Source organism: Arachis hypogaea, chromosome 3, assembly GCF_003086295.3.
Source record: "Arachis hypogaea cultivar Tifrunner chromosome 3, arahy.Tifrunner.gnm2.J5K5, whole genome shotgun sequence".
Lineage (NCBI taxonomy): Eukaryota > Viridiplantae > Streptophyta > Magnoliopsida > Fabales > Fabaceae > Arachis > Arachis hypogaea.
Window position 1 is genome coordinate 63,501,925 of NC_092038.1, and position 13,895 is coordinate 63,515,819.

General features: G+C 37.9%; 1 non-coding gene across 1 annotated transcript; it reads right to left on the reverse strand.

Moving 5' to 3' along the window:
• Positions 1-12,269: 12,269 nt before the first annotated feature.
• On the reverse strand, positions 12,270-12,373 carry LOC112793668 (small nucleolar RNA R71). Its single transcript, XR_003198370.1, has one exon. It is a non-coding gene; the product is annotated as a small nucleolar RNA R71 (small nucleolar RNA).
• Positions 12,374-13,895: the final 1,522 nt, after the last annotated feature.

A 13,895-nucleotide genomic window follows, 5' to 3' on the forward strand; every position in this document is an offset into this window, starting at 1 on the left:
GAACCCCCACAGTCAAACTCTAAGTTTGGTGTTGGGAGGTTCAAACATTGCTCTGAGTATCTGTGAGGCTCCATGAGGGCCCACTGTCAAGCTAATGACATTAAAGAAGCGCTTGTTGAGAGGCAACCCAATGTTATATTTATCTATTTTCCTTTTGTTATTTTATGTTTTCTATAGGTTGATGATCATGGGAAGTCACAAAATCAATTGAAAAAAAGCAAAAACAGAATGAAAAATAGAAAGAAAAACAGCACATCCTGGAGGAAAACTTGCTGGTGTTTAAACGCCAGTGAAGACAGCAAATGGGTGTTTAACGCACAGTCTGGTACCATTCTGGGCGTTTAACGCCAAAAAGGGGCATCAGACTGGCGTTTAACGCCAGGAATGGGCAAGAAGTTGGCGTTAAACGCCAGAAATGGGCACCAGCCTGGCGTTTAACGCCAGGATTGGCAGAAGGAGCATTCTTGCTCGCCACTTGGTGCAGGGATGAATTATCCTTGACACCTCAGGATCTGTAGACCCCACAGGATCCCCACCTACCCCACCACTCTCTCTCTTCTTCACACATTCACCAATCATCTCAACACCTCTCCCCAAAAACCCCTCACCTATCAAATCCCACCATTCTCTTCACCACTCACATCCATCCTTCATAAATCCCCACCTACCTCACCATCCAAATTCAAACCACTCCCCCTCTCTACCCCTATATAAACCCTTCTTCACTCCTTCATTTTCACACAACCTACACACTGCTTCTCCCCCTTGGCCGAAAAACAAAGCCACCTCCATCTCCTCTATTTCTTCTTTTTCTACTCTCTTCTTTCTTCTTTTGCTCGAGGACGAGCAAACCTTCTAAGTTTGGTGTGGTAAAAGCATTACTTTTTGTTTTTCCATAACCATTTATGGCATCTCAGGCCAAAGAAACCTCTAGAAAGAGGAAAAGGAAGGCAAAAGCTTCCACCTCCGAGTCATGGGAGATTGAGAGATTCATCTCAAGGGATGCACTTTCCTCCACAAAACTATTGGGATCAAATCAACACCTCCCTAGAAGAATTGAGTTCCAACATGGGACAACTAAGGGTGGAGCACCAAGAACATTCCATCCTCCTCCATGAAATTAGAGAAGATCAAAGAATCATGAGAGAGGAGCAACAAAGGCAAGGAAGAGACATTGAGGAGCTCAAGCACTCCATAAGATCTTCAAGAGGAAGAACAAGCCGCCATCACTAAGGTGGACCCGTTCTTTAATCAACTTGTTCTTTATTTTTCTGTTTTTCGAATTTTCATGCTTATGTTTATCTATGTTTGTGTCTTATGATCATTAGTGTTTTAGTGTCTATGCCTTAAAGTTATGAATGTCCTATGAATCCATCACCTTTCTTAAATGAAAAATGTTCTTAATTGAAAAAGAGAAGAATTGCATGAATTTTGAATTTTATAACAGATTAATTATTTTGACGTGGTGGCAATACTTTGACTTCTGAATTTATGCTTAAACAGTGCATATGGCTTTTGAATTTGTTGTTCATGAATGTTGGCTCTTGAAAGAATGATGAAAAAAGGAGATATGTTACTGAGGATCTGAAAAATCATAAAAATGATTCTTCAAGCAAGAAAAAGCAGTGAATACAAAAAAAAAAAAGAGAGAGAAAGCAAAAAAAAAAGCCGAAAGGCAAGGGTAAAAATAAAGTCGTGATCCAAGGCAAAAAGTGTGTGCTTAAGAACCCTGGACACCTCTACTTGGGGACTCTAGCAAAGCTGAGTCACAATCTGAAAGGGTTCACCCAGTTATGTGTCTGTGGCATGTATGTATCCCGTGGTATTATTGGAAGACAGAGTGCTTTGGGCCACGGCCAAGACTCATAAAGTAGCTGTGTTCAAGAATCATCATACTTAACTAGGAGAATCAATAACACTATCTGGATTCTGAGTTCCTATAGAAGCCAATCATTCTGAATTTCAAAGGATAGAGTCAGATGCCAAAACTGTTCAGAGGCCAAAAGATAAAAGCCCCGCTTATCTAATTAATACTGATTTTCAAAGATGTTTTTGGAATTCACTGCATATTCTCTTCTTTTTATCTTATTTGATTTTCAGTTGCTTGGGGACAAGCAACAATTTAAGTTTGGTGTTGTGATGAGCGGAAAATTTATACGCTTTTTGGCATTGTTTTTAGTATGTTTTAGTTAGTTTTTATTATATTTTTATTAGTTTTTAGTTAAAATTCACTTTTCAGGACATTACTATGAGTTTGTGTCTTTTTCTGTGATTTCAGGTATTTTCTGGCTGAAATTGAGGGACCTGAGCAAAAATCTGATTCAGAGGCTGAAAAGGACTGCAGATGCTGTTGGATTCTGACCTCCCTGCACTCGAAGTGGATTTTCTGGAGCTACAGAAGCCCAATTGGCGCGCTCTTAATTTCGTTAGAAAGTAGACATCCTGGGTTTCCAGTAATGTATAATAGTCCATACTTTGCTCGAGATTTGATGGCCCAAACAGGCGTTTCAAGTCAGCTCAAGAATTCTGGCGTAAAACGCCAGAATTGGCACAAGAATGCGAGTTAAACGCCCAAACTGGCACAAAAGCTGGCGTTTAACTCCAAGAAAAGTCTCTACACATGAAAGCTTCAATGCTCAGCCCAAGCACACACCAAGTGGGCCCAGAAGTGGATTTTTATGTCATTTACTCATCTTTGTAAACCCTAAGCTACTAGTTCTCTACAAATAGGACCTTTTGCTATTGTATTTGACATCTTTTGATCACTTTAGATCTTAGGATCATCTTTGGACGTCTAATTCTTAGATTATGGGGGCTGGCCTCACGGCCTTGCCTAGACCTTGTTCTTATGTATTTTCAACGGTGGAGTTTCTACACACCATAGATTAAGGTGTGGAGCTCTGCTGTACCTCGAGTATCAATGCAATTACTATTGTTCTTCTATTCAATTCAGCTTATTCTTGTTCTAAGATATCACTTGTTCCTCAACTTGATGAATGTGATGATCCGTGACACTCATCAGCATTCTCACCTATGAACGTGTGCCTGATAACCACCTCCATTCTACCTTAGATTGAGTGGATATCTCTTGGATTCCTTAATCAGAATCTTCGTGGTATAAGCTAGAATTGATGGTGGCATTCTTGAGAATCCGGAAGGTCTAAACCTTGTCTGTGCTATTCTGAGTAGGATTCAAGGATTGAATGACTGTAACGAGCTTCAAACTCGCGATTGTGGTGCGTTAGTGACAGACGCAAAAGAACCGACAGATGAATAGCCGTGCTATGACAGAGCGCGTTGAGCATTTTCACTGAGAGGAGGGGACTGTAGCCATTGACAACGGTGATGCCTAACATACAGCTTGCCATGGAAATGAGTAAGATGGATTGGATGAAGACAGTAGGAAAGCAGAGAGACGGAAGGGACAAAGCATCTTCATACGCTTATCTGAAATTCTCACCAATGAATTACATAAGTATCTCTATCTTTATTTTATGTTTTATCATTAATCCTCCATAACCATTTGAATCCGCCTGACTGAGATTTACAAGATGACCATAGCTTGCTTCTTACCAACAATCTCCGTGGGATCGACCCTTACTCGCGTAAGGTTTATTACTTGGACGACCCAGTGCACTTGCTGGTTAGTTGTGCGAAGTTGTGATAAAGAGTTGAGATTGCAATTGAGCATACCATGTTGATGGCGCCATTGATGATCACAATTTCATGCACCAATCACCTAACAAATTAACTTCCACTTTTCCAATTGGTGCGCGAAAATAGAACTCACACAACTTAACCGGCAAGTGCACCGGGTCGTCCAAGTAATACCTCACTTGAGTAAAGGTCAATCCCATGAGGATTGTTGGATTGAGCAAACAATAGTTGTCTTGCAGGACTTAGTCTAGCAAACAGAAAAGAGGGTTGTTCTTGAGAACGAGTAAAACAATATAATAAGGAAAATAGTAAAGAATTGGTGTAAAAATAATAATGAGGAAACAGTTAAGGTCTTGGAGAAGTTTATCTTTTCGGATTAATACTTCTTACTAACTATTTTAACAATGAATAATTCATTCCGTGTTAAACCATAAGTGATTAAAGCCTAATGTCTTAGCGAGTTAATCTCCCCAAATCTTACTAAAACGCTACAAACAAGGTCACTTCTTTCAAATTAGAGGGTGAAGTTTAGAAATGTAGTTTAGCACCACAGAAACCTTAATTACCCAAAACTGACAGAATTTCATGTCCACTTTTTTTTCACCTTGTCTATTATCCTTTCCCTCTCAGATTCTAATAAACTATTCTTCATTCAATCATGAAACAATGTGAATTGAGTCCTATGGCAGAGAGACCTTGATGCTGCAAGCGTGGGTATAGCAATTGGACCCAATTGTTGGAATTACCATGATGATGACCATATGGGCTATCCTTAACTACTATAACTCAATTATTGTTATGATCCATTGTTGATGATTTTTGCTGATAATACAAGTTCCTTCCATGTGTTCGATTATATCCCTTAGTACCAAAAACACTTTCATAGTAATGTCCCTTGATTTTTGATAAACCGCTATTTTACGGTTTATCTTCTACTTAATTCAGTAGATTTTACCCAATATTCTCACACTTATTCATAGAATTCGTATGTTTTACATTTTCCTTCCTAATTTTTTGCTATGATTGAAAACATACTTCTTTGGCCTTAAATTTTCTACTTTTAATCCTCTCTTATTACCATTCGATGCTGTAATATGTGTGCTGAGTGTTTTCAGGGTTTATAGGGCAGAAATGGCTTAAAGGATGAAAAGAAAGCATGCAAAAGTGGAAGGAATACAAGAAATTGAAGGAATTGCTAAGCTGTCAGCCCTGACCTCTTCGTACTAAATCAGACATAACTTGAGCTACAGAGGTCCGAATGAGGCAGTTCCAATTGCATTGGAAAGCTAACATCTGGGGTTCGAAATGATATACAATGTGCCATAGTTGTCTTTTTATTAGGTGACGCATACATGAGGATGATGCGTACGCGTGGATAGTGCTGCAGACAAGCGATGCATACGCGTGATGGAGCCACGTGCTGTACATATCAGAAATCACTGGGGGTAATTTCTGGGCTATTTTTGGCCCAGTTTCAAGCCCAAAAATATTGATTAGAGACTTCAAAGTGAAGGAATCAATCATACAATTCATTATTCCCAAATTTAGGTCTTAGATGTAGTGTCTAGAGAGAGAGGCTCTCTCCTTTCTCTAGGTTTAGGTCTTAGTTTTATTCCTTTCCAATTTCTGAATTCTATCTTATTTCAATTTAGTTTCTCCTTTACTTTCATTTGTTCTAGCATTCTAGATTATTTATTTTCCTTGTTGATTACTTTATGGTTCCAATTTAGCTTATGAATGTTTGATGTTAGATTCAATTTCCATATTAATGTAATTTATGTTCTCTATGGTTATTGTTGCTTTCCTTAATTTGTGTTATTGATGCTTGTAATTGGTTGTTTAAAGTTAATATTCTTTGTTACTCTTCTATGTTTTTATGTGATGCCTTCCAAGTGTTTGAGAAAATGCTTGGTTGGATGCTAGAGTAGATTTTTCTCTTCTTGGCCTTGGCTGAGTAATTGGTGACACTTGAGTTATCAAACTCCTTTGTTGATTGATAATTAAAAGTTGCTAATTGATTTGAATTCCACTAACTCTAGTCTTTCCTTAGGAGTTGACTAGGACTTGAGGAATCAAATTGATTTGTCCACTTGACTGTCCTTCATAATTAGAGGGTTAACTAAGTGGGAGCAATGGAAAATTGATGTCACAATTGAGAAAGATAACGAGGATAGGACCTCTCGTTCTCATACCTTGCCAAGAGCTTTTATAGTTGTTATTTTATCTCCTTTGCAAATTGCTTTTCTTGTCTCTTATTCTAAAATCCCAAAATATACAACTCATAACTAATAACAAGAACACTTCCCTACAATTCCTTTGAGAGACGACCCGAGGTTTGAATATTTCGATTATTATTTTTAGGGGTTTGTTACTTGTGACAAACAAATTTTTGTATGAAAGGATTCTTTCTTGGTTAAGAAACTATACTAACAACGATATTTCAATTGTGAAATTCTATACCATCAAAAATCCGTTCATCAAAATTGCGCCGTTGCCGGGGAATTGTAAACATGTGCCTTATTATTGGTTATTATATATATTTGCTTTTTGCTTCTTTGTTAGTTTGTGTTAGTTTTAGGACCTAGTTGCTTATTTTTATTAGTTTTTGTTTTTATTTGCTACTATGAATTCTCATCACTTTGGCTATGAGTTTGTTCAAATTATGTTGTAGACAATGGAGGCTACAATCAGAATATGCATCAAGGATGGGAGAATCAAAGATAGGAGGAGCCACAAGAATTTGATCAACCCTCTTGGCAACAACCTCCACCAACATACTATGAGCAACAACCACTCCATGATCCAAGGTAATGGTTATGGTGGACCTTTTCGTGACAATCAACACCCACCACAATATACCTATAAACTCCCTCCTCAACATAATTTTGAACCACCATACTCACAAGCCCCTTACCACCAAACACCTCCATATGACCCTAACCCATATCCACTATACCAACCACCATATGAACCATACACACCACACATAGAACCACCCCAACTCCAACACAATTACTCTTAAGAACCACCACCTCAGTATTCACCACCCCCATACCTTTACCAAGAGGAACCACCTTCGTATTATAAGCCTTTTCTCCCAACAAATGAACCCTCCTATCCGCTCCAAGCTCCCATAGATGATACCTTTAGTGCTATGTGCCAAGGGCAAAGAGAGCTTCAAACCACACTTACCTCTACTCTCATTGGTCTCACATCTACTCTCCAAGCTCTTATATCCCGCATGGATCCATTATTTACCCCCAATATTCAACCCTCAAGCTCTAGTGCACTTTCTTTTCAACCAGATAATGATCTCTCCATCCCATCACCACCCTCCAAGGAAGAGCACCCACATCCATCAATCCAAGAGCAACACGATCCCAATTATGCTAGTGACATGGAACAAGAGAGAAGGGATCATCTAAGGGACTTAATGGATCAGATTCACACATCCATACTTCAAGAGAAGCATGAGGAGGCCTAAAAGGTGGAAGTGGGAATTGAAGAAAGTTGTCAAGAGGTGGAAGACATCAAGGAGGAGTCTGATTTTGTATTAGAGCAAGTGGAGAAAGCCAAAATTATCGAAAAAGAGGAAGTGGTTGAAGACTTAGGAGATGTGGAACCTCTATAGGAAAATCAAGTCATAGAGCTTCCTTCCAAGATGTTTGAATTTGATGTTAATGAGGGTGTACAACCTCCCATGCCCTTGGTAAGAAATGAAGAAGAGATTGAATTGGATGGAAGCTACCAAGAGGAAGAGGTTGAAATGAGGAAGTTTGCAACGTGGTGGAAGTTGTCAAGGAAGAGCACAAGGGAGTGGAGCTTGAAATCACCATGCCAAAGTTGTTGGAGACCTCTCCCCCTAAGTCACCACCCTTCTTCACAACATTCAAGTGGGTAAAATTCATATCCCTTAACTTTCTCATTCCACTTGAATTTGGTTTGCTTGAGACGGATGGGCAACTTAGAGCTCTTTGTGGTTTTAAAAGTAAAAGAGAGATGGTTAGTGGTTGGCAATATAATCCTAGATTCCTTATGGTTGGAAGTCCAAGGTCTAAGTGCAATGGTTGGTATAGTTTCCAATTGATTGGGTCTAGGAAGATGTCTTAGCGCATAAATGAGAATTCTTCAACCTTGTCACCCGAATGGAAGTATGAAGATCAAGAAGAAAGGGTGATGACCAACAAGGTTTGGGACCCCAAAATACACCTCAACCTTCATCAATCTTGGGGCCTTGTCACTTGTTCAAATTTGCTTGGAAGCTTGATGCGCCTAGTTTGGGATCCTGGAGGCTATTGGAATAACAAGCATTCGTGGGGATTCCTAGAAGAGTTCAAGCAAAAGCCACCTTGACAAGGAACTCATTGAATGTCCAACTTAAGGACTTCAACCAAAAGTGTTAGGTGGGAGACAACCCACCATGGTATGATCATCCCTTTCTATTAGTTTCATTTCATTCATATTAGTGTTAATTCTCGATTCTGCATATTTGCCTATTTTCATTAAAAAAAGTGAAAACGACGTGTAAGCGTCGATGACGCCCACGCGTCAGATGGAGGTTCAAATTTATGAAAATCACCCGAGAGTTATGCTAGAATCATGCTGGTAAGGTGCCTGGCGCACGAGCCAACCCACGCGTATGCGTCACCTGCAATTCGGTCAATCCACGCGTAAGTGTCCGCAACGTGTACGCGTGGATGGAAAATCGGCGTAACATGGTGTCTTGACCCAAGAGTTGTGTGGGAAGGAGGCTGGTGTCATGTGTCTGGCACGATGAGATGTCACGCATACTGATGAGCGGATAATTTATAAGCTTTTTGGCATTGTTTTTAGATAGTTTTTAGTATAATCTAGCTACTTTTGGGGATGTTTTCATTAGTTTTTATGCTAAATTCACATTTCTGGACTTTAATATGAGTTTGTGTGTTTTTCTATGGTTTCAAGTATTTTCTGGCTGAAATTGAGGGACCTGAGCAAAACTCTGATAAAAGGCTGACAAAGGACTGCTGATGCTGTTGGATTCTGACCTCCCTACACTTAAAATGGATTTTCTAGAGCTACAGAACTCTAAATGGCGCGCTCTCAACGGCGTTGGAAAGTAGACATCCAGAGCTTTCCATAAATATATAATAGTCTATACTTTATTCGTGATTAGATGACGTAAACTGGTGCTCAACTCCAGTTCCATGCTGCATTCTGGAGTCAAACGCCAGAAACACGTCACGACCCAGAGTTGAACGCCAGAAACACGTTACAACTTGGTGTTCAACTCCAAAAGAAGCCTCAACTCGTGTAAAGATCAAGCTCAGCCCAAGCACACACCAAGTGGGCCCCGGAAGTGGATTTCTGCATCAATTACTTACTTCTGTAAACCCTAGTAGCTAGTTTAGTATAAATATAACTTTTTACTAGTGTATTAGTCGTCTTCTGACCACGTTAAATCTTTTGGTCTCGGTTTTATTCTATTATTCATCTTAGGAGACTATTGATCACGTTTGGGGGCTAGGCATTTGGCCATGCCTGGACCTTCATCACTTATGTATTTTCAACGGTGGAGTTTCTGCACACCATAGATTAAGGATGTGGAGCTATGTTGTACCTCGAGTTTCAATGCAATTACTACTATTTTCTATTCAATTCGACTTATTCTTATTCTAAGATATTCGTTGCACTTCAACATGATGAATGTGATGATCTGTGACACTCATTATCATTCTAACCTATGAACGCGTGACTGACAACCACTTCCGTTCTACCTTAGACCGGGCGCATATCTCTTGGATTCCTTAAGCAGAATCTTCGTGGTGTAAGCTAGAATTGATGGCAGCATTCATGGGAATCCGGAAAGTCTAACATTGTCTGTGGTATTTTGAGTATGATTCCAGGATTGAATGACTGTGACGAGCTTCAAACTCGTAATTGCTGGGCGTGATGACAAACGCAAAAGAATCAAGGGATTCTATTCCAACATGATCAAGAACTGACAGATGATTAGCCGTGCTGTGACAGAGCATTTGGACCATTTTCATTGAAGGGATGGGATGTAGCCATTAACAACGGTGATGCCCTACATACAGCTTGCCATGGAAAGGAGTAAGAAGGATTGGATAAAAGCAGTAGGAAAGCAGAGATTCAGAAGGAACACAGCACCTCCACACACTTGTCTGAAATTCCCACCATTGAATTACATGAGTAACTCTATCTTTATTTTCTGTTTATTATTTATTATTATTCGAAAACCCAATAATCAATTATTATCCGCCTGACTGAGATTTACAAGGTGACCATAGCTTGCTTCATACCAGCAATCTGTGTGGGATCGACTCTTACTCACGTAAGGTTTATTACTTGGACGACCCAGTACACTTGCTGGTTATTTGTGCAGAGTTGTGACTAAGTGTGATTCATGTTTGAGAGCAGCAAGTCTTTGGAGCCATTGTTGATGATCACAATTTTGTGCAACAAGTTTTTGGCGTCGTTGCCGGGGATTGTTCGAGTATGGACAACTGACGGTTCATCTTGTTGCTCAGATCAGGTAATTTTCTTTTTGTTTTAATTTCAAAAATTTTTCAAAAAAAATCTTTCAAAATTTTTTTCTCTTTTTCGTTTTCCTAAAGAATATTTTCGGAAAAAAATAATAAAGATACAAAAAAATAATAAAATCATAAAAATAAAAAATATTTTGTGATTCTTGTTTGAGTCTTGAGTCAATTTTTAAGTTTGGTGTCAATTGCATGTTTTAAAAATTTTTGCATTTTTTCGAAAATTCATGCATTCATGGTGTTCTTCATGGTCTTCAAGTTGTTCTTGGTAAGTCTTCTTGTTTGATCTTGATGTTTTCTTGTTTTGTGTCTTTTATTGTTATTCATGTGCATTCTTGCATTCATATTGTCTAAGCATTAAAGATTTCTAAGCTTGGTGTCTTACATATTTTCTTTGCATCAAATTTTTTTCAAAAATATGTTCTTGATGTTCATCATGATCTTCAAAGTGTTCTTGGTGTTCATCTTGACATTCATAGTGTTCTTGCATGCATTAAGTGTTTTGATCCAAAATTTTCATGTTTTGGGTCATATTTGTGTTTTTCTCTCTCTTCATAAAAAATTCAAAAATCAAAAAAATATCGTTTCCTTGTTTTTCATATAAATTTCGAAATTTTGGGTTGACTTAATCAAAAAAATTTTAAAATTTGTTATTTCTTGTTAGTCAAGTCAAAATTTCAAATTTAAAAATCTTATCTTTTCAAAATCTTTTTTAAAAATCAATTCTTTTTCATTTTTTATTTATTTTCGAATTTTTTATTTTAATTTTTCAAAAATCTTTTTCTAAATTTTATCTTTATTTTCAAAAATTATGCTAACAATTAACGTGATTGGTTCAAAAATTTAAAGTTTGTTACTTTCTTGTTAAGAAAGGTTCAATCTTTAAATTCTAGAATCTTATCTTTTAGTTTCTTGTTAGTTAAGTAATTAATTTTAATTTTAAAAATTAAATCTTTTTCAACCATATATTTTCTATCTTATCTTCTTATCATATCTTTTTATCATGTCTTTTATATCATATGTTTTTCAAAAATTTTATCTTTTTCAAAAAAACGTTAATTTCAAAAATATCTTCTTATGTTCTTATCTTTCCAAAATTGAATTTCAAATCTTTTTCGACTAACCAACTGACTTTTTGTTTGTTTCTTATCTTTTTCAAAACAACTTAACTACTTTTCCCTCTCTAATTTTCGAAAATATCTCCCCCTTTTTCAAAATTATTCCTAATTTAATTAATTATTTTAAATTTTAATTTTAATTTTATTTCTTATCTTAATTTTCGAAAATCACTAACTCCTTTTCAAAATTTATTTTCGAAAATTTCTCTCTCTCATCTTATTCTATTTATTTATTTATTTACTAACACTTCTCTTCACCTCTCTTGATTTCAAATCACTGCCCCTACCTTTGCCCTTTATTCAGACTATTCATTCTTCTTCACTCTTACTCCCTTTCTTCTTCTACTAACAATTAGGAACCTCTTTACTGTGACATAGAGGATTCCTCTTCTTTTTCTGTTCCCTTCTCTTTCATATGAGCAGGAACAAGGAAAAAGGCATTCTTGTTGAAGCTGATCCAGAACCTGAAAGGACTCTGAAGAGGAAACTAAGAGAAGCTAAATTACAACAATCCAGAGACAACCTTGCTAAAATTTTCGAACAAGAAAAGGAGATGGCAGCCGAACCTAACAACAATAATGCAAGAAGGATGCTTGGTGATTATACCACACCTACGTCCAAGTTTGATGGAAGAAGCATCTCAATTCCTGCCATAGGAGTAAACAATTTTGAGCTGAAACCTCAATTAGTTGCTCTAATGCAACAGAACAGCAAGTTTTATGGACTTTCATCAGAAGATCCTTACCAGTTCTTAACTGAGTTCTTGCAGATCTGCGAGACTATTAAGACTAATGGAGTAGATCCTGAAGTCTATAGGCTCATGCTTTTCCCTTTTGCTATAAGAGACAGAGCTAGAACATGGTTGGACTCTCAACCTAAAGATAGCCTGGATTCCTGGGATAAGTTGGTCACGGCCTTCTTGGCTAAGTTCTTTCCTCCTCAAAAGCTGAGCAAGCTTAGAGTGGATGTTTAGACATTCAAACAAAAAGATGGTGAATCCCTCTATGAAGCTTGGGAAAGATACAAATAGATGACCAAAAGATGTCCTTCTGACATGTTTTCAGAATGGACCATGATAGATATATTCTATTATGGTCTATCTGAGTTCTCTAAGATGTCACTGGACCATTCTGCATGTGGATCCATTCACCTAAAGAAAACACCTGCAGAGGCTCAAGAACATATTGACATGGTTGCAAATAACCAATTCATGTACACTTCTGAGAGGAATTCCGTGAATAATGGGACACCTCAGAGGAAGGGAGTTCTTGAAATTGATGCTCTGAATTCCATATTGGCTCAGAACAAAGTGTTGACTCAGCAAGTCAACATGATTTCTCAAAGTCTGAATGGATGGCAAAATGCATCCAATAGTACTAAAGAGGCATCTTCTAAAGAAGAAGCTTATAATCCTGAGAACCCTGCAATGGCAGAGGTAAATTACATGGGTGAACCTTATGGAAACACCTATAATTCATCATGGAGAAATCATCCAAATTTCTCATCGAAGGATCAACAAAAGCCTCAACAAGGCTTTAATAATGGTGGAAAATAGGCTCAGCAATATCAAGCCTTATCCATCATCTTTTCAGCAACAGACAGAGAATTATGAACAGAATACCTCTAACTTAGCAAATTTAGTCTCTGATCTATCTAAAGCCACTTTAAGTTTCATGAATGAAACAAGGTCCTCCATCAGAAATCTAGAGGCACAAGTGGGCCAGCTGAGTAAGAAAATTACTGAAACTCCTCATAGTACTCTACCAAGCAAGAAGAGAATCCAAAAAGAGAGTGCAAGGTCATTGATATAATCAATATGGCCGAATGCAAGGAGGAGGGAGAGGACGAAAATTCCAATGAGGAAGATCTCATCGGATGTCTCTCAAGCAGGAAGGAATTCCCTATTGAGGATCCAAAGGAATCTGAGGCTCATATAGAGACCATAGAGATTCCATTAAATCTCTTTCTGCCATTCATGAGCTCTGAAGATTATTCTTCCTCTGAAGAGGATGAAGATGTAACTGGAGAGTGATGAGCGGATAATTTATACGCTTTTTGGCATTGTTTTTAGTATGTTTTTAGTATGTTTTAGTTAGTTTTTATTATATTTTTATTAGTTTTTAGTTAAAATTAACTTTTATGGACCTTACTATGAGTTTGTGTGTTTTTCTGTGATTTCAAGTATTTTCTGGCTGAAATTGAGGGACCTGAGCAAAAATCTGATTCAGAGGCTGAAAAGGACTGCAGATGCTGTTGGATTCTGACCTCCCTGCACTCGAAGTGGATTTTCTGGAGCTACAAAAGCCTAATTGACGCGCTCTCAACTGCGTTGGAAATTAGACATCCTGGGCTTTCCAGCAATGTACAATAGTTTATACTTTGCCCGAGATTTGATGGCCCAAACAGGCGTTCCAAGTCAGCTCAAGAATTTTGGCGTAAAACGCCGGAACTGGCACAAGAATAGGAGTTAAACGCCCAAACTGGCATAAAAGCTGGCGTTTAACTCCAAGAAGAGTCTCTACACATGAAAGCTTCAATGCTCAGCCCAAGCACACACAAAGTGGGCCCGGAAGTGGAT